Here is a 21,155-nt window from a genome sequence, read left to right as displayed (position 1 = left end):
GCCTGCGTGGTGGACAGTCAGAGACCTGGAGGTGGGAACATGCAAGGTGTTTTTTGGGGAACAATGGCTGGTCCAGTACAACTAAAGAAGATAAGTTTTTCATTGATCTGATCTATATACAACTTAGCACTTGGCAGTTGACTGCCTATTGTTTTGGGTGCAGATGTGTTCTTTCCGCTTCAAGATCCTGTGTGCAGAGGCCTGTTTTTACTTCTTCGGGTCACACCTGTTGCTAGGCCCTCAGCATTTGCATCTGCTGATGGCTCTGCCTGGGGTGCTCTGACAGGTACTGACCCTACTCACTCGCTTGCTTGCTTACTTCCTTCTACTTCCTTCGAGGCTTTAAACTCAACTGTCATCTTTGTGGAGCTCCCACTATTTAAATAAAATGTAAAGGGACTTGGCCCACCCTATTTCAATGGAAACATCCTCTTTCTTTCCCCTACCCCTGTCACACACTTCTTCCTGCTTTATTCTTTCGTACCAGTCACCATCTAATGTATATTTAGTTTCTCCTGTATATATATTTACTTTTTTATCTTGCTTACAGTCTGTCTCCTCCATTAAAAGGCAGCAGCTTCCCAGGCGCAGATAATTTTCTGTTATTCTCTGCTGTTTCCCCAGTGCCTACAACAATATCGAACACTCCACCAATATTTATCGAGTGAATGAATGAACTGAATTGAATGTATATACAGTGCTGTGGCCAACACAAGTTAATTCAACATTCCAGGGTAGGAGAAACCGAAGGAATCCATCTTGCTACTGTTCCATTTAAGAAGAGGAAATGATGACAGTATTTGGTTACTAGGTAGGGAAATTTAGAAACGTGTTCATAGAAATAAATTGTCCTCCCCCATGGACAAGAGATTTGCTTTAAATGTCCCATAGTAGAAATCTAGGATAAATGTTTGGCTGATCAAAAATATCAAGAACAACAACAAAAATTCTTCAAAGAAACTTCATAAAACCATCAATGATTAACTGAATTTTGGAGTATTTTAAAATAGAATTAATTCCAGTGAAGGAAAAATGTAAAGTCTACCAAGTATGCAGCACATTAAATGCAAGAGATACTAGGAAGGAGAAATATAGAATCTGAGAAAAATCTGATGAATTATGGGATTTGGGGGGGTTGGAAGGGACTTTAAAGGTCGTGGAGTCTTGATGTTTGACTCTGTTCTATCACAAGAACACCAAGTCCTGTCTCTATTTCTATATGTCCAGTGATGGGAAACTCAGTACCTCACAAAGCAAACTATTCCATCTGTGAACAGTTCCACGTACTGGAAAGCCCTTCCGTCTGTTGAGCAGTTAACGGTATCCTTATACTAGTTTTATGACTATGTAGGACTTTCATTACCATCACATTAGAGACTGGCATTCTTCTTCTGAACAGCATTTCAAACTTGAAAGATATCTATTATATCCCTTCTCCTCCCCAACCACCCCAACTCCTCCATGCCTCTAGAAATTCCAACTCTTCTCCAAGCCAAATGACCTCAGTTCCTTAATTTTTCTGCATAGGACTTTGTTTAGGGTCCACTGGCCTTCAAGGTCAGACTCTAATGAATATGTCCCAGTTTGCCTGTGTCCCTCTTACACTGTGTTCCCAAGAACAGGACATAATATTCCAGGCATCAAGTGAGGCATGCAGAGTGGTGTTCTCTTTCTTTCTAGACTGTACTTGTGGTAATGCAGCCTGAGATAGTTCAGTGCCCTTGTCAGCCACATCACACTTTGGACAGAGTATGCTTCTGGTCTGCTGTAATCAGAACAATGAGTGTGCCCTCAGAGATGAGAAATGATACTCAAAATTAAATGCATTTTGTACTGCATAAAGAAATTTATAAAATGTTTAAAAATTGAATGCAGTGTTTGCTCACTACGTTCCCATCTGTATTTATTATTATAAAGATACAAGCTTTGGGGTCCAACAGACCTAGGTTTGAAAGCTGCCCCTCCCTAGCTGTGCAGCCTTAACCTTGCAACCTCTGTGTTCTCATTTATTAAAGGGGATAGTAATAGCCTTTTCAGGATTCTTGGGGAGAAGAAATGAAATCATGTAAGTAGGCGTCTCGCATATAACAGATGCTTTAAATGATAGCTTCTGGAAAAATAATAATTGTTATTATTCTTCCAAGAAATATCTACTGGACAATTAAATCACCCGTGGTGGGCCTTCATGACACGATCATGTTGCCACCTCACGTCCCTTGGAAGGAATCTAAGAATCCTACAGGAAGGAAATCTGTCTGAGGATATAAGTGAGTCCAGCGGGTAGAGTCCCCGAAGGCTACACTGAGCTGGAGACTGTGAGGGTCCCTGCCATTTTACTGCCTTTTAGATCGAGGTGGCAGACAGTCACCACTATCATCTTTCTCTGCTGCTTCTGCTCCGGAACCACCTGTCAACATAGCCTATATCAAGTCACCCAGGGTTGCCTGGTGGTGCCATTGCAGGATCAGAAACACATGCATGTGCGGTGTAAACACTGCAGGCCCCGGGTCTCCCCTTGTGAAGTCCTTGCAGCCTGTGTGAGTGGGAGCCGCTGAAAGGAAACGTTCAAGAGGCCTGGGAGGGGAGCTAGAAAACCTGGAGAGCTTATTGCAGTGGACCTGGCCTGGCCTGGCCTGGATCGTTTCCTGGTGGGCCTGTAGCAGTTCTGTTCCCTCTTTCCAGTTTTTTCCCCTCCTTCTTGGCCAGCCCCGAAACCCAGTTATCCACACCCTCCTTCTAGAGAGGCTCCAGTGACAGACAAAGGCCCCTCACAGAACTTCCCACCCCCATCCAGCCGTATCCAAGGTTACAGTGGGGAACTTGGAAACAGAACTTGGCTCTGGGACAGAGGATGCCCTGCGTGCCCGCTCACAGAGTTCGCGCTCATTCCACAGTGGCCAGTGAAAGGTTGGACTGTTCTGTGACTGAACCATGAGTGTATTGAGAGGCCGTGTGTGTAGTGTCCCCACCGCAGTGTTAGCCAAGCCTCGTCATGTGGGTCCCCACTGGTGCTGAGAAACGGGTAAAGGAAGACCCTGCCTGGGTAAACAGAGACGCTGATGAAGTCACAGTGGAGAGGAGAGTGAGGCTATGTCTAAGTAGAGCGGCATTTCCACTATCATCAGCAACTTCACAAAACCAACTGGTGTGGTAGATATTTCCATTCAATTGACTGATTATTTGAATTGATCGAATTGCCCCAATTAGTATGTGGTCAGAGGCTTCAAGAAAAGGGCAGACCAGGCTCAAGATTAAGAGCCACACATGGGGGATATGGAGAAAATGGGGTTTGTATATTTTCTCATTTGCCTCTTCATATCCTTAGTGGATTGAAACAGCAGTTACAGAGAATGAGGGCTGCACCAGGGGTGGAGCATGGTATGGCTACTTCTACTCTTTGCAGGCAACGTTGATACCAGCACCTCAGCCTGCTGGCTTCATAGGAATGACCAGCCATCTTGCATTCCATGCCAGGATGGAATGTTCTGTGACCCAGTGTGAGCACCCCCATGGTGTGTGTTGCAGCAGCCCAAAAAATGGGGCAGGGTGTGCCTTCCTTTGCTGGGATAAAAACCAGGCTCCCAGCCCCTCGTGACTTTGCCAGTCTTTAGAACTGTTTTGTGGTTTGCAGTGTGGATATTTTCTTTCCACCATCACATAATAAACTCTAGTTTTAGAATTGAGAAACCTGGGTTCTAGGCCTAACTTTTTGACAAACCTAAAGCCAGTCATCTCCCCTCTTGAAATCCCAGTTACCTCATCTGTCAAATGAGGAAGATGGAGATAGTCTGGAAGTGTCTGTCAAAAAGGGCATCCTATGTTCTGTGAGGAGAGGACTTGCCTCTTTATCTCTTTATCTTTCACCCCAAAGCACTTAGCAGAAGCCATTACTAAATGAGCTTTGAAATGCTTTTAAATAGACAGTCATGTATACATGCCAGGCATGGAAACAGACCTATGCTCTATACGTGCAATACATATATAAAGTGCGCGCCTTTGAAAGCATCAAAAATAATCTCCGCTGTCAAATGCTTGCCTCACCAGGGCACATTAAAGCTGCTCTGCTTATCAATGGGTCCTTCAGACCCACCAGGCTGCACATTCCTTAGGATGTGGCACGGCCGGTGGTGGGAGTGAGGTTGTTTGTAATTTTTCAGAATAAAATGTCGTGGGGTGCTCCTCTGAAACTGCTGACATGTTTCAAATATCCACTTCTGATGGTCTGCCCTTGGTCAAATGAATCCAAGGGCCACTTGGCTAAGACCTTAGGGTCCCCAAATCTCCTATAGCTCCAGGGTCCGCATGCTGAAAAATTGAACATTATTTGAGCACTGAATCACATTTCTGTAGTGTTCCATGCTTGAGACGAGATAAATATGTAATTTACATGGTTGTATTTGGAAAGAAAAGAAGATAATATCAGCCTTTTAATCAGTTTCCTTCTATGTGTGTGTATAGTATTTCTGCACAAATATGTTCTGAACTTCAGGACAATTTGAGAGGAAAAAATAAAAATGGAAGCGGTTAGGGAAAGTTATGTTTACTATCTTTAGACTTTAAAAAATATTTTAACTTTTGGACAAAGCACTAATAAGTAGGACTCTTTGATTCCAGGTTGGATTTTGAGGGTGGGAAGAGTAGTCAGGGAAGGTACTGGGAACTTTAGTAAGCATTCGTTAATTCTAGAATGGAATGAAAATTGTCAAAAGCATTCTGAATCTAATGACAAAAGGAAAACAGCTCTAACCTAGTCACTGTTTCCTCTGGCTTTTAATATGTCTTCAGGCACAATCACCTTGGTTAACCATTTTGAAGAAACTGAGATTTATAAAATGTGATTTAATAAGGAATAAAAAATGTATACCAGGATTAAAATAACAGGGCTCTATTAAGCGTTCCTTGACTCAGAAGGGACCTCACTGGGCAGCTAATCTCACCCCACCCAGGGCAGGAAGACTAGAGCCAGGTTGCTTGTGGTGACATGCCCCTCTGTGAAGAGCACCACTCGGCTGAGGGGAGTCCTTCCTGCTGTTGAGCCAAACAGCGCTAAGTCATTTCTATCTGTGGGTTCTGATTTGCCTTCTAGAGCCACAAAGACTATGTTTTCACCTACTTCTACATGAAACCCTTCAACCATTTGGAAACAGTTCTGACTTTGTCCTAAGACTTCTCTCTGCCAGGTTAACCCCCCAGTTCCTCCAACCACTCTGCAAGTGAAGGAGCGTTCAGGCCCGCTGGCCTCCTCTTTAGCTTCCTCTGGATTCCCTGTATTTTAAGATGAGTTTCCACAAGCTACACCCAGAGCTACAGATGTAGTCTAACCACAGCTGAATGCATGTAGAATTCCGTCTCTCTCTCTCTCTCTCTCTCTCTCTCTCTCTCTCTCTCTCTCTCTCTCTCTCTCTCTCTCTCACACACACACACACACACACACACACACAAGTTCCAGACCCTCTGCTTCCATTCACAAGGCCTGGGCTGCGTTAGCTTTCTTGGCAGCCTTGTTTCACTGCTCACCCACATTGACTAGTTGCAGTAATTGCCATTGTTTTTGTCCCCGATGTCCTGACAGTGCAAGGCAGAGGTCAAGGTGCTTTCATAGGGACAATGAGAAACTCCATTTACTAGCCCCCTCCTTTGTGCCAGGCACTACAGTTGAAGTGTGGCAGGCATTATTTAATTCAATTATTATGGCAACTTAATCTTCATTTTCTAAGTGAGAGCACTGAGGCCGGGTGAGGCTGAGTAACTTGCCAAAAGTCATAGAGAAGCAGTAAGGGCCTGCTTGGAAAAGAGCCCAGGCTCGTCGGATTCCAGAGCCCACACTTTTTCTGTAACACTAGGCTGCCTTGATCAAAGGTGCTGTGTGTTCCATCTGTTGGAAACACAGCCCACCTCAGCATTCTTGTTCAAACCAGGAGAGGTTGTTGAAAAAAAAAGATTGTCCTTCCTTCTTCAAAAGGGGACTCTGAATTTCCATTAATATTAATATTCTAGTATGGGCCTATGATCCCCATATCTGTCCTAAACTTTTGGGAAGATATTTATGTTTTCTAACTGTTGTATGATCCAGAAGGAAATAACGTTAGCAACTGCCACTAACATATTCAAGAAGTATGTCAGGGAGCCTTTCTTTAGCGTTTGCCGTTGTCCTGATTCTAATATACTCGAATTTCTTACATTTACCCCAGCTATATTATTTTAAAAATAATAATGTTATTTTTCTGAGCTTCTTTCTGAATAAAAATGAGAAATGTTTGTTTTAGAAAATACTACTACCTTACTATTTTCTTGGAGCTATTGTCTGGCTTATATCTATGTAGTAGCACTCCACAGTCTAATGCTTGCATACGCGTATTCTGTTTACCTTCACAACAATTATTATCGCCACTGACAGCTGAGGAAAAAGAGCTCAGGGAGGTGAAGTGACTTACCTTAAGGTTCAGCGTCACCAAGAAGCAGAACCAGGAGAGAACCTAGTTCAGACTCTCATCCTGTTGCTTCTTTCTTTTTGCCAGCGTGCCTCTTGATTAATAGGGCTTTCGATCACTACACCTCACTTATGAGAAGTGTTTTATGACAGTTACTTTGTGAGAAGTTAAGTTAGTACTAAGGCAAAGGTGAAATCAGCTTCCAATTCTAGTTAGTACTGAACATGACACTGACACGTGCAGATGGAGGGAACACAGCCTCCGGAGGTGGCAGTGGCACCACCCACATTCTGCCCGGTCCTTGTCATCACCAGTAGTCTTCTCAGAGTCGCTGATCAATGCTGGCACATGTGTGGCATCGTGGAGGGTGCAACCCGGATGTGCTCTAGACAGTGCCTCAACCCCCTTAAAGATGAGGAAGGATGGAGCCAGATACCATGGGGGGACTGCTGCCCAGACCCCCTCCTATGCACAGAGTCCCATTGCCCTTCCGGCACCTTGCTGACCTCCCATACTGGTGTCCCTGGCACCTCGTCTCCTGGCTCACCCTCACCTCCTGTTTGGCTTGCCATCTTGGCCCCCTCTCCAGCCTGTGTCCTGGCTCCTGCCCTGTGGCCTGGCTCTTTGGCAGGACTCCTGGCTGACCAGACACTTGCGTGACTGTTGGTTCCTTTGGCTGAGCTCCCTAAACCCTGCAAGCTCTCTTCCTGGCTTTAGACCCTCAACGGAACCCAGACACTGCTTCTGGAAACATCCAAACAGTAGCTCTCAGCTCCCTGGTGAGATGTTCTTGACAAAGGCCAGACTTTCCTATAATTAGAGAGGTTCGGCCTTGGGCCTGTGTGATCCCCTGAAGTCACAATTCCTGGGCCCTGCCAGCCAGCCATCTGTAGGTAGGGTGACCATATAATTTATTATACATATTGGGTCACCTTAAAAGTGACAGAGTGTGCTATTAATAACTTCCACTAACTCTTAAACAAAATGGAAATAAAGTCGATGGGAAATAGTTTCTGAAAGTTAAAAAAATAATAATAATAATTTCACCTGTACAATAGGATAAACAAGGGCCACCCCTGGCCAAAGGGAACGTATTCCAAGTTGTTGTCAGCCTGACTCCCCCCTTAAAACAACAAAATTGCACATTACTGCAGACAGACTCCGTACCAAGCACCACAGTCGGCACTTTATATGCCTGCCGTATTCATTTAATTCTTACAGTGATCTTATATATAAAATGGTGCCCTCACTTTGCAGAGGAGGAAACAGAAGCTCAAAAAGGTTAAATAATTTGTTTAAGGTTACCTTTAATAAGTGATACACCCACGCCTGACTCCAAAGCCTTTGTTTTTAATCCCTCCTTTGGGTCCCAACCTGTCTAATAATGGAATCAATAAAAATGAAACCTTTGGTGGAGAGACTATAGAGACATTCCCCAAATCAAAAATGAGTTATGTTCCAGAGGAACACTTGTACATTGGTGGCTTGGAATTTGAAATGCATTTTCCCATGGAGAAAAAAAAGTCTAAAATGGTGGTTAGGCTCAAAGACCAACCAACAAAAGTCTATGCAGACTGTAATTTCACTGTGGTCTACTTCTCTATGTAATACTAAACTGGAATAGGAAGCAGAAACCTTAGGTTTGTATCATTTTTTTTTTCACTTTTTGGCTGTACGACTTGGGGCAGGTTACTTAACCTCTCTGTGCTCAGGTTTGTCATGAAAATTGAGAAAATGTCTAGCATCTAAAAATTACAAGAATCATAGGAGATAATGTACATAAAAGTCCTTTAAAAAATAGCACTTGTAATACCATGTAGGTACTGACTACCACTTACGACATTGCCAGAGGCAAGTCAGGTTTTCAAGAACCCTAACCCTGACCCTCAAAGTGGAAGCAAAATCCCCTCCAGGACAGGTGGGGTAGTGGGAGGACAGGTGACCAGGCCAGAAAAGGGCTGGGGACCTCTGGGGAAATGTGTCCTTCTCAGGTGGCGCTGGTGGCACTGCAAGTGGGATAGGAATTGGGAAGACGGATGCAGGAGGAGAAGGGTGTGGAGGGAGAAGAACACACAGCAAACAGAGAAAGGTCCAGAGTCATGAATTATTGGGTACATCAAGAGTGAATGAGAAGTGGAAGTTGGGGAGTTTGAAGAAGATGGTAAACCTGGGCCTGGGTCTGGAGTACAAAGCCACTGAGACTCCCAAACAAGAACTTTGTGGAGAAGTGCTTGAGGTTCATTATTTTGGCAGCAATATGCAGGATGAATGGGGACAACAGAAGACCGCAATGAAAATGTGAATTATAAGGTTGGTCAAGTAATTCAGACGTGAACTAATGACATTCTTCTTTGGATGGTAGTTATGGGAATGGAGAAGGAACAAATCAAAAGATCTTATAAACTCAACATAGAAAAGATGTCAGTTTCCCCTTAAATTAACTTACAGGCTTAATGCAATTCCTATCAAAATCTCAGCCAGATTGTTGTTGTTGTTTTGTTTTGTTTTTTACATAGACAAGCTTTTTCTAAAATGTGTATGGAAGGCTCTCAAATAGCTAGAAGAAGAAGAAAATGGGAAGACTCAGTCTACCCAATGTTAAGGCCTTGTACAGAGCTACACCATAACAGCAGTGTGGTACTGGCGGAGAGATGGACACACACCAATGGAACAGAATAGAGAACCGGGAATAGCCCCATGCAAGTACACCCAACTGATTTTTGACAAAGGTACAAAAACAGTGCAATGTAGGAAGGATAGCTTTTTCAAAAAATGGTGCTAGAGTAGTCACAGGCCAAACAATGAACCTCGACCTAAACCTTATAAAAAGTTAACTACAAATGGATCGTGGACTTAGATGTAAAATGCAAAACTATAAAACTTTTAGAAAAACATTTAAAGAAAATCTTTGGGATCTGGGACTAGGCAAAGAACTCTCAGACTGGACACCAAAAGCACGATTTATAAAAGGAAAAAGTTGATCAATTGGAACTCATCAAAATTAAAAACCTTTTCTCTACAGAAGACCCTGGTTAAGAGGTAAAAAGACAACCTACAGAAGGGGAGAAAATATTTGCTAACTACGTATATGACAAAGGACTATATATAGAATGTATCAAGAACTCTTAAACTTTAGCAGTAACAAAAAAAACGAAAAACGATCCAATTAGGAAATGGGCCAAAGACATGAGCAAACATTTCACTGAAGGGAACATATCGATGGATAAGCATATGAAAAGATGTTCACCATCATTAACCACTAGAGAAATGCAAATTAAAATCACAATGAGATACATGTCATGTAGTCATTTCTAACTTTGCTGAGCCACACTTTTATGGTGTATGTTGAGGGTCTGGTGTGTAGAAATGAATAATTTAGCCGGCAAAAGAAGTGCATCGTACGTATTGCTGCCTAAGTAGTGGACCTCAAGCTCTTCTCCACAAAGTTCTTCTTTGGGAGTCTCAGTGCCTTTCTACTCCAGAGCCAGTGGCCATCTCTTAAGGTGACTTGTTCTCCTCATTTTATCCTATACATTAAGTGTTCTAGTGATATCCCCAAATTTGGAGATCCACAAAGCTCTCCAAGGGCATTGCTCCCTAATGCCATATACAATTCCAGTGGGATTTAGTGACTTCAGACAGTAATTAGAGGAATAGCTCCAGTGTCTATGAAAATTGGCGTCATTTGACCCCATCAGCACAGAGCCCAGACCACTGACCAGCTATGTGATGTGACAAGGGACCTCTTTCTTGTCACAAGGGACTCATGTTCCTCCTCTGGAAATTAGAACGATAATGCTTACCTTACAGGATATTGTGAGGATTAGATCAAAACTCGCGGATGTGAGGTACCCAGCCTCGTTCTCATCATGGGTGTGGATATTGTTTCTGTACACAAGCCAAAGCTGCAGTCTCCAGGAGGAATTTAAGAGACTTTCTCTGGAGTAGTTTAATTTTGTTGACCATATGGCCAAGAATATCTGAGACAATCCCATATTTATTGTGCTGCCTTGCTCTTCTCTTAATATGCTAATGCTTGTCCAAGCACGTATCTCAGTTGAAAAACCCATCACTGTAATAACCAGAAATCTGCTACCTCTCAGGGGTCTCCCAGATGTTCTCTCACTTTATGACATGAGACTTAAGAGTTCTGGGCACTCCTGGAATGTTGATCTAAACCATACCAGAACCCACATAGCACAGTTTAGCACAGCCTGGTCCCCACCACTTTCTTATGATGTTGATTGTTTTACTTTTTTATATTCATTGTCACATTCCTCATAGTAGAGTCTCTATGTTTCACAGCCTGATTTCCTATGACTCTGTGTGTGTGTGTGTGTGTGTGTGTGTGTGTGTGTGTGTGTATAATAGAATGTGTAGTATGGCTCTATGTGCTTTGAAAAAGTAGTTCTATCCTAGGCCAACAACTTCAAGGATTTTTCTGCTAATAAGCCCTCATCTTTATCTAGCTCTAGCAGTACTCTTCTAAAAACAGACTGAGGTCATTCATGTGTAAATGGAAACACACCAAGAAAAAAATTAATACCAAATGTACATCAAGATCAAAAGAAAAATAAATTTCTCAATGGAATACTCAAAGCTATGCAGAGAGCATTAGTTACTGATGGTTCACATAAAATTGAAGGTCAGAGCATGTTTCAGTAAAGTTCTGAAAAAGGCAGGGACCAGCCAGAGGCTATGATTTGAGAATCCCATAAAGATAATTTCCCAGAAAGTCAGATGAATCCTGAATTACACAGGGAATATGTTCCCCCAAAGCACTGTAATAAATGCAAAATATAAGTAGGAGCATCAAGATCAATGGAACATGGGAACTTCAACCAAAACATTTTCATTTAAAAACAAATACACAAAATATTGTAATGAAATTAGCAGTCATGAAGTATTGGATTACAAATTAACTTTGATGAATTTTCAAAATCAAAAATATATAGACACATCATGACAAATCATTCTCCTGATGACCATTGTCAGGTGAGTCTACAGAGGTTAAGTGTGACTCCTCAGGTCTAGTTACATTCATTTATGCATTCAAGCATGCATTCATTCAGGAAATTGTTATCGAGTACCTTGTAGGTGCCAGGCTGAATTCTGAAAAAAGGAGCAGAGTAATAGGCTGGTTAAGAGTGGGATTCAGGGTCAGAGAGACTCAGCTTAAATACTAGCTTCATGACATGCAAACTAATCTCTAAAATGGGATCGTTATTACTTGGCTTGCAGAGTTGAATGGACTGAATGAAGTAAATAAATGAGATACTTAACCCAAGGCCTGGTGTGCAATTAATGTTCTAAGGAAAAGGGGAAGGTGGTACTCCAAAAATTTATACTCACTAAACTCAGAGATACCCTGGTCTTGCTCCCTCCTTTTATAAAAGAGTGCTGTAAAGATACCCCCACCCATCCACACACTCATACAATTAAAAATATACTTGGTAGCCAAGGGGAAAGGCCACCAGGAGGTGGGAATATGCAGAGTTGGGTGTAGAAGACAAACCCATGGGAAGAGAAATCCTGATTAGATACCAGGACTGGCATCATCCAGGCTCTCTCTCCCTTTTCTCCCAGAGACCACCTCAGGCAATTAGCTACCCCTTCTCTCTACAGGGAGAGGAGTCCACAGACACTTTTGGACATCCAGATGCCTCTGAGCCATTGAGGATTCTGCCTTCCTGACACATCCAGACCTGCTGCTACCTTACCCCTTCCTCAGGTCCTCCTCATGTTGGAGGGAGCTAAATCGTGAGAGATGTCCCATGGAGAGGCCTAGGGTTGGCCAACAGGGCAAATAGGAGACAGGGAATAGTGCTTGTGGCTCTGTGAGTATAAGGCTTAAAGGGAACACTGTTGCAGAGCCGGAGGCAGCAAAGACTGGGAGATGGACTCAGAAATAAGGTTGCCATATTTAGCAAATAAAATGCAAGACAGTCAAATTTGAATTTCAGGTAAACAACAAATCAGGTTTTAATATATGCACCATACAATATCGGGGACATACTTACACTAAAAATTATTCATTATTTATCTGAAATTCAAAGTTTGAGTGGTTACCATTACGTTTAAGTAAAAGAAAGTTTCCTATATACCGTAGTCCTTTTTCTTCAGCACGCTTCTTCTCTCCATTCCCCTTTGCAGGTTCTGACCTTTCCTCTCTCTGAAATTCAGATTTAACTGGCTGCTGTGTATTTTCCCTGGCAACCTCAGAAAAGGAATTAGGAGAACATCCTCTATTTCCCTGTGCACCCCACTCCTGCTGAAGGATGTGGTCCAGGGCCTTGGAGTAGATACTGAGTCAAGATCTCCATGTGCAAGGACATGGTGCTGGGTGCTAGGAATACAGAAATGAGTAAAACAGTCCCTGGTGTAGGGACCCACTCACTCTAGAGCACCAAAGTCCAATGGGACAACAATCACAGTAAAATTAACAACGGCAGTGGTCAATATTTATTGGGAGTTTATTGAGACATTGTTCCAAGCACTTTGCGGATTATTTTATTTAAATTTCACATCTACCCTATGAGGTAGATTTTATTATTAACTGTAGTTGATAAATAAGGAAACTGAACATTATAAGAAAGATAACCATATAATTTTTTTTACCCAAATTGGGAAACATTTTTAAGTGAAAGGGATTACTATCCATAATTATACAGAAAACACAGGCGTAAACTGGAACTGACCCAGGACACCAGGATTATGGCATTGACTTACAGGAGATGCCTAGGTCTCAGTGGTAGAAAGTGGCAGTGGGCTGTTTCGAACCTAGGCAGAATGGCTCCAGAACTTGTCTCCTTAACCAGGAACAGTGGAGGAGGAGGTTCATGTAGATGAATTCCCTCACAGTAGACTCAGATCCCTCAAGATGGGGCCTCCTGTTTTGCTTTCCATTGTGTCCTTGGCACCTAGTAAACAGTACCCAGGCATAGAGTGGGTGTCAAAAATTCCTTAATGGACAAATGAATCTGGGAAGCCTTCCTGGAGAGGGTGGGACATGAGCACAGCGTGAATAATGGAAAGGACTAGGGCAGGGGCCCTTTCTCTTCCTTGATCTGTCCTTCTTCCCAGATGCTTGAGGGAGGATAAGTGAGAGAGGGCCACTAAGTGAGCTAAGCAAGTGATTCTACACCAAAATGTTGGGACATGAACGAGGAGAAGTCTGCACTCAAGACAACGTCATGAAGGTCTCTGTCAGCCCTTGTCCACCTCTTTTATGTGAGCAGCCAGGTGCCCACTACCTGTTCTCTCCAGTCCATTTCAGATCTCCCAGATTGAAAATTAATCACATCACCTGGGTCCTGACCCGTCAACTGCCCTCCACTGGGTCGTGTGGCACCAGGGCTGCTTGGTCCTCGATATAGAGCTGATACTCCCAGTAAATCCCTGGATCTCTTCACCCAGCTCAGGCCTGCTTTCCTCTGTGTTCCCACCAGAGCCCCTTGCCTGAGGCTACCCTTTAACACCATCAAGCCACTCTGAGAGGCCCCTCAGAGCCTGCCACTTCCCTCTCTCTTCGGGGAGTTTAAGCCTGGAACAATCCATTGCAAGCCTATACCCTCTTTAAAGAGGAACCATGAGGTTTTTAAAACAATAAACAAACCCCTCCTCTTTGCTGAGGATCAGCTACTCTCTTTTTAAGAAGGGAAAGCAAATTTGTAGACGGGGAGAGACAGCTTCTGGCAGCTGACTCCCTTTTCTCTCTCTCCAGAAAGTTATCATTAAACCCAACTGACTCCTGCCTGACAGCTGTAGAATGAACAAGAAAGGGCTCTTCCTGACATTTTTGTTCTACCCACAATTTAACTGCATGTAATTGAACTAACTAGACTGTAAGCTGAGGTCATGGGCCGTGTATTGTAAGTATAAGATACTTCTTTGAAGCCCCAAAGTCTGGCGCAGTGTTTTACATGTGGGCATCCAATAAACATACTTAATTCGGTTTGGTTGCTAAGAGGGCGCCTAAGTTTAAATACCCTAAATTACTTCTGACACCAAAGGGTTAGTTAGTCTGGGGCAGAGAGAGGTCTACCAGGCCCTTAAACTGTAATCCTCAAAATTGGAAAGAAAGGAAATCCTAATCAATTTTAACACTCCTGTCCCCTTTCCTCAGTCTCTTTCCAACTCCAGGGCTTTAGCAAGTGGATCTGGTGGCGTTAAGCAAGTTCCCAAACTTCCTATAAACTCATTTTTCTGTCACTGAATCATGCAGGTTCAACAGGTGGTCTTAACGTCCCTTCTAACTCTGACATCTCAAAATTCCAGGATTCTAGTTAATCAACTGTCGGAGAGCAGGAATTGAGTAGGAAGTAGATGCTTGGGGGTGGGAGTGAAGTGGCTGGGAAGGAGAAAATAAATATGGAATTGGGGAGGGAAAAAGCACTGTAGATAAAGGAGTGCTTTGCATCTCGTCTGGTCCTTCCTAAGATGATGTCCTCTTGTTGTGTCCTACATGAGGTCCAGCTGATGCCCATACATCTGACCCAGTCTTTCCTTTCACTTATTTGTCTGTGTATATGCTCTGCCTTGTTCCAGCTATTGCTGCAGGCACAAGACAATTAGTAGACCAAGAGGTCATGGGCCATCTCGTATAAGTTGAGTAAGATAGACATAGTTCTACATGGAGTTTATGGAATAGAAAAAAAAGATGTTTAACAACTTAAAAACAACAACCACTCAATTAAGTATGAATTGTGTACCAGTTACTCTAAGACTATCTAATAAGTACTCCCTCCTTTTGGGAATCAGGGATGGCTTCCCAGAGGAACTAACTAGAGCTGAGTCACACAGTGCCTGGATTTTTCCCCAGAAGGTCTCTCTGCCTCTAGTTTCTCCTCACTATAATTGATCCTGCCCTACCTTTGAAAACATTGATTTCTTGCCATCATTTCCTTTATGAAAGCTTGCAGTGGCTGCCTTGTGTGCAAGTTTGAGGAGAGAGTCTCCAGTCAGAGCCTCATCTAGGCTGTTGTCCCCAGGATGGGCTGTTGGCGTGTGATGTCCAGAGCACCCCAGAGGCATCCCTGACCCCTTCCATGTACCCAAGAAAAGAGATCCGAACCTGAGCTTTATCATTTAAAAGCTGCCCATTCCTGCGCTGCCGTTGGATGGGATATGACTGCTGACATTTTCTACTGCAAACAGCAAACAGAAGAAATTCCAATTCTGAAGCTGGGCGAGGAGAGGAAAGGGTGAGGAGAACAAAAGTTAGACATTAAAGAGATCTGTTGGCTATCTAGCTCCTTTAACTCTAGAAATAAATGTGACTGAGTGGTAAACAAGCATTTTCTTTACTAGTTGTCTACATCCTTTATATACTATTTACGACTTCCTCCTTCTTTGTGCAGTCTTCGGCACTGAACCTTCATCCTAAATATACCTACTGAATGTTACTTCTAAAGACAGCGTTGAGGGCAGGGGTATAACAACCATGAGCAAGACGAGGGGTGAGCAGGTTCCGTGACTGCAATAGCTGGTTCTCCATAGGAGACGTTGCAGAGAATACTAAGTACTTTTTGAGCTGCAAAACCTCAGGCTAAAAGCTTGAATATTATTATCCCTTACTGTGTTAACGAACCGCAGCTCACTACCAATTTTTGCCTTCTTTTACGGAAAGGATACTACATTACCTGCAAAGGTAAAGGTGACGTCTCTGCAGGAGCAGAACTTTTTGTTGGGATGTGTCAGAGATTCCAAGAGAAAGTTTGGGAAGGGGGGACTGTTAGTCTCCAAAATGCTCTATATCATATCCCGGTAAGAAACTATGTTCCCTGGGGCCGCAAAACAGAAACTCATAGAAATTAGAGTATCTTGATTTGCATCATCAAATAGCGTCCAGAATTCTTGATAACACAGCAGAGATTTGTGTCCTGTTTTGGTGATTTGTTCTATTTGAGGTTACCGGAAAGGCTCTAGAGAGGACTTAGCTGGGTTCTGAAGAATACAGGAGCATGGGGGTGGGTGGGTGGAGGGGAGTTTGTTTTAGAAGTAGGAGAGTGCAAAGGCATGAGGGGTGGTCTTCAGGGAACTGGGGAATTGAATGAGACTAGAGAGGGTGGTATTGGGGGAAGGTCACAAAGAATCCAGCCTGCCCTGCTATGGACCGTGTGTTCTTCACTATAGGAACTCACACAATCAGATCTGTGTTTTTGAAAGCTCCTTCTGGCAGCTGGCAGGGTGAGAGATTGAGGAGACTCCTAGCCCTAAAATTCCCAACAATGTTACTGCTCTGCCATCTCCCCAACCCTTTCATGTTCAATGCCTCCATGAGCTCCTCCCAAATTCTTTCAACAAACTTTTTTAAGAGGACCTTTTTCAGAGTTTCTCCAAGGGTAATCCTGAGAATTTACAGGGGATTCTCCTGGAGTCTGCACTTAAGCTGCTGAAAGCCTTTTTCACGCCAATGTACGAGCACCTCCAGGAGGCTGGCTTCCAGGCAGGCTTCCCTGCCTCTGTTTCAACCATTGGATGTGGTCATCCCTCCAAGCCCTGAGTCCCGTGGTAAATTCTGTGAATTCTGTAGATTCAGAGTCGTAAAGCATGAACACCAAGGAAGTTTCAAGTACTAATAGAAGGGCATGCAATTTGATTTTTTTTTTCCTTTTGCTCATCTATATTTAAAATGTTTTCTACTTATAGTATTTGTATAATAAGAACAAAAGTTAAATAAAATAAAGTTAATGAACACCTAGTATTTGCAAGCACTGAACAAACTCATGGAAGAAATGTATTGCCCCAAAAGGGTTACATACAGCAGGGAAGTGCCGTTGTTTTCAGCAGGAAAGAGAGGCCTTGTAACAACAGGAAGCACTGGAGGCCACAGTACCCAGCCCTCCAAGCAAAGCTGTTCTGGAAACAATGGCCGCCTGTGGCTCAGGAATATTGGGCAGGAAATGAAAGGATGCTGGGAGGCGGGGGTGTGCAGGGAGGAGCTGATAAGCGCTACCTGGCCCTTCTTCACATAGACCTAACGGGCCACTGATGAAGTTGTTTTTTTCTAAATGCTCCTCATCTTTCATCAGCAAAATTGATTTAAAAAAAAACAGAAATGAAAAAGAACCCATGGTGCCATAGGTCTGGAATCCATTAGGAAGCTGAGCCTCCTGGGAAACCAGAAGGTACAATAAGCCAGAGAAGGTATTTCTTGCTCTCAGGGCATAGTCACATCAGTCAGGGGACCTTCTGATGACCTCAGCGCCATTTAAAGCTAAGTCCCTGGAAAACTCCAGCCTCCATAATAATAAAAATAGCATTGGGGTTAATAGGAGTCCAGCTATACCAAAGGAGGTTTGTATGCATAAACCTTCTGAGACTGAAGATTGAATTTGTTTAACACAAATTTCCATTTAGATGGGTGGGGCAAGTTGGGGAGTCATTGACAATACAAGTGAGAAACAAAAACACAACTAACAAACAGAGAATGATGCTAATGCCTTGCCCTAGAAAACCTAGGCATAAACCAAAACCAGTAGGAGTGAGGGCCTGAACATTGCAGGAAGAAGTCAAATCTGCCTTCTTAGTTTCTAGCCCAGATTCTTCTCCCCAGCTTCATCCAGGAGGTTCACAGGTCAGGGGATGTTAGGCCTGAAGAAACATTAACAATAATCTAGGTCCAGAACTTGTTCCTTGGATTTATGAAAAGTCTGAGGCTGGGAATGGCTACTTTCTGCTGGAGGACACAGCTTGTTCCGGTGGCTTTAGATGATATGTACATAGCACCTAATACCTGTGAGATGCCCGGGGGACTTTAAAGAGGAGAACAGTACTTTCCTCAGAGGTCTGAAATCTAGTACCTTGGAGGTCAGGACTAGAACCCCGGTTTCTTAACTTTTTGTCTTAAGTCTTTCTCCCTCATCAGCTTGTTCTTAGACATGAAATCACCTCTAATTTTGCTGCTTTCTGGTCTTTCCCAGACCTGGTGTGTACCTCTGTTTCCCTAGTGTGGAGGTTATGCTTATAAAATGTACTGGAAAGTGCATGAACTTGAGATTCAGATAGGCTTGTAATTGCACCCCAGCTTTGCCATTAGCTGTTGGGCCGTGGACAAGTCGTCCAACCACATCTTAGTTTCCCATCTATAAAATGGGACTAGTAATACCTGCACTTCACAGTTGTGAGAATTAAATGAAATAATGATTGTTAAGCATGAGATGCCACATAATATTTGGTTAGTGCATCCCATGACCACCCACTAGGCATGCAAAAAAAAAAAAAAAAAGAAAGAAAGAAAAGGTGGCCTGGACACACTCCAGTGAGATAAATACTTACATTGTCCTCATTCTTAAGATGATTGGTGTTAGTGGAACATATAATTCAAGAAGCAGGTTTATTTTCCCTGTTTATCTCTCATTGACCTGCTCAGCGCCCATCCCTTCTCCCGCTGCTTTCTCTGGGGCATGTGTGGTCATCCTCTTTATCCATCAGTAAGAAAGAGCCTCCATCCGTGCCATCCCAAGAAGCAGGTGGTAAGAAAGAGAGAGACTACTAGTCCAGAAAATAAAGTCTTGATTGGGTGATTCAAGCTGACTGTGATCTTTATGCAGTTAAATTGAGGTTTTAAGTGATTTGTTGACGATGGAAAGGAAACTGATGCCCATGAGCCGGGCCTGAGGATATGCTGGGGGATGCCTGAAAGATTTTTCTGTCATCTGTGAGCAGTCCTACAGGGTGAGTGATGTCTATTCCACAAATCTCCTGAGAACAAAGCCAGTGGGAAGGATGAGCCATAAAAGTCTTTGTAAATGAGGCAAAGCTTAGCAGCCTCCATTTTCAGCAACGGGACAAAATCCTTCAGCACAGTTCCTGTGTACAAGGTGAACAGGGCCACCTCTAAGCCCAAGGCCACGTGGGGGCTCTTGGGAGGCTTGTTTTCTAAGTTTGACGTTGCATCACTCATCATACCCCACCCTTTTTTCTACTCAGCACCACCCTTCCTTGAGGCCACAATCACCAGCCTACCCCAAACACATCCCCCCCAGAAGCCCTGTGACAGACCCTCCCAGGCTGTTTCCATTTGCTCATTAACTCACTGATGTGTGGTCCCAAAGATTTCACCACCCTCAACCAGCCTCATATCTTGAAGTCAGAAAGGCATTTATCTTCCTCAAAGAAATTTCAGGGAAAGAAAAAAAAAAATAAGATCCTTCTCTCCTCCTTTTCATTCTTGACAAAGCATGAGGTCCTTTCCACTGACCCTAAAGAGGCACCTTATTTTTTATTTTTGGAGTGATATATTTGTGGTAAGTCTTTCCTCATAGTCCTCCTGAATGATTTGTAGTAGGGGAGTTTTATCTTCAAGGTAGTGTTCTAGAAAGATTTGTCTGGCAGTAGAGATCAAGATAGAATGAAATCTACCTAGGCTGTCATTAAAAATTCCGCCAATTTATCTGGATGTTTCTCTTCCCCCTGATTGGTCTAATCAGCATTCCTGGAATGCATTACATTATTTCTTGGTATCCCTCCATGTTTATACCGTTCCCTGCTCTGGCCCCACCAGACAGTGGGTGACATTTACTAAGTGCTTTATTAGATGCCAGGCTATTGTATTATTGTGTCACAGGTATCATGTCATATCACATCATAGCTTCTCAAATCACCCCTATGAACCAGTGTCAGAGTTCTTATTAAATCGCCTTCATTTGTCCATTTTTATCCACGTATCTCGCAACATTGTGAGCCTTTCAGGGGGAGGGTCCTGTCTCAGCATTCTCTACCACATGCCCCTCATACAGTTGGCTCTCTATAAATGCACACAGTCTGTTCTTGCTCAACACTTAAAAGCCCTGCCTGACTTCCCCCACCATGTGTAATCTTTTTAGAAGAACTTCTGTTACATTTTTCGTGCCTCTCTAAGGCCCTTCACATATTTTGCTTGATATTTTCATACGGGCGAAGTTACTTAATACCTCTGAGCTTTAGTTTCCTCCTTTATAAAGCAGGCATAAATACCCTCCTCATAAGGTGGTTGTGAGGCTTGCAGTGGGTACAAATCATGGGCAAAAGTGTAGCACTCAGGGATTGGCACATAGCAGGTGCACAATAATTGTCCATTCCCTTCTTGGCTTCTTGAGGACAAAGATCTTTTTCACTTTTTTGTAAACCCTGGAGCTACATAGGCCCTCCATACATCTGATTTGGTGGAAGGAGTTGCCATTGGGAAGGAGTGGGTGTATTGATAGTAGAGACCTAAGGGCCCTGCTGGGATGTGTCAGGGTTAGAACCAAAGGGAGGACCTGGTCACTTCCCCAGGGAAGAGCTGACTTGACGTGGCATCTATCTGAGACCCTGAAAGTGAAGAGGAGAGGGGACTCCAGGATGCAGTCTGCCATCAGGAGCCTCGTCCAGCAGCGAAGCAGAGCGAGTCCTTGGCCACACCAGGCCAGCAGGTTAGGCAAATACTTCTATTTAACAAGGAGTAATTTCCGCAACAGGGTCGTTGGAAAGAACTTCAACAAACATTTAGAAATTGCCTCACTCACTCTAGAAAGCCCTCCGGCTTCTTTAATGAAACTTGTTTTTCAAAAACCAATTTCTTTCTTTAAAAAAAAATTATTTGTGCTACATCCTCATTACAAAAAAAAATTCAGAAAAGCAAAATGAAAAATAAAGAAAAGCAAACATTATTTGTTTTCTACCACCAAGACGTTAACTACGTCTATTAACTACACACACTATTAACATTTCACTGTGGTCATTTTTAGCATTTAAAATATT

At 43.2% G+C, this 21,155-nt stretch overlaps 1 protein-coding gene and 1 long non-coding RNA gene across 3 annotated transcripts in view; one reads left to right on the top strand and one right to left on the bottom strand.

Annotated features, from left to right (window-relative positions):
- Positions 1 to 6,644, bottom strand: part of LOC148754808 (uncharacterized) — a 33,681-nt gene extending 27,037 nt beyond the window's left edge. Inside the window, exon 1 of the long non-coding RNA XR_016019863.1 lies at positions 6,435 to 6,644. This is a non-coding gene — a long non-coding RNA (uncharacterized LOC148754808). The remainder of the gene's footprint in view (positions 1 to 6,434) is intronic.
- ARHGAP31 (Rho GTPase activating protein 31) overlaps positions 1 to 21,155 on the top strand; it is a 103,309-nt gene that overhangs the window by 28,015 nt on the left and 54,139 nt on the right. The window lies entirely within an intron of this gene.

The sequence above is a fragment of the Rhinolophus sinicus genome, chromosome 17 (assembly GCF_057876585.1).
Source record: "Rhinolophus sinicus isolate RSI-liver-muscle chromosome 17, RSI-T2T, whole genome shotgun sequence".
NCBI lineage: Eukaryota > Metazoa > Chordata > Mammalia > Chiroptera > Rhinolophidae > Rhinolophus > Rhinolophus sinicus.
Note: the sequence above shows the minus strand (reverse complement) of the source record. Positions and strands in the feature narration are given on the sequence as shown.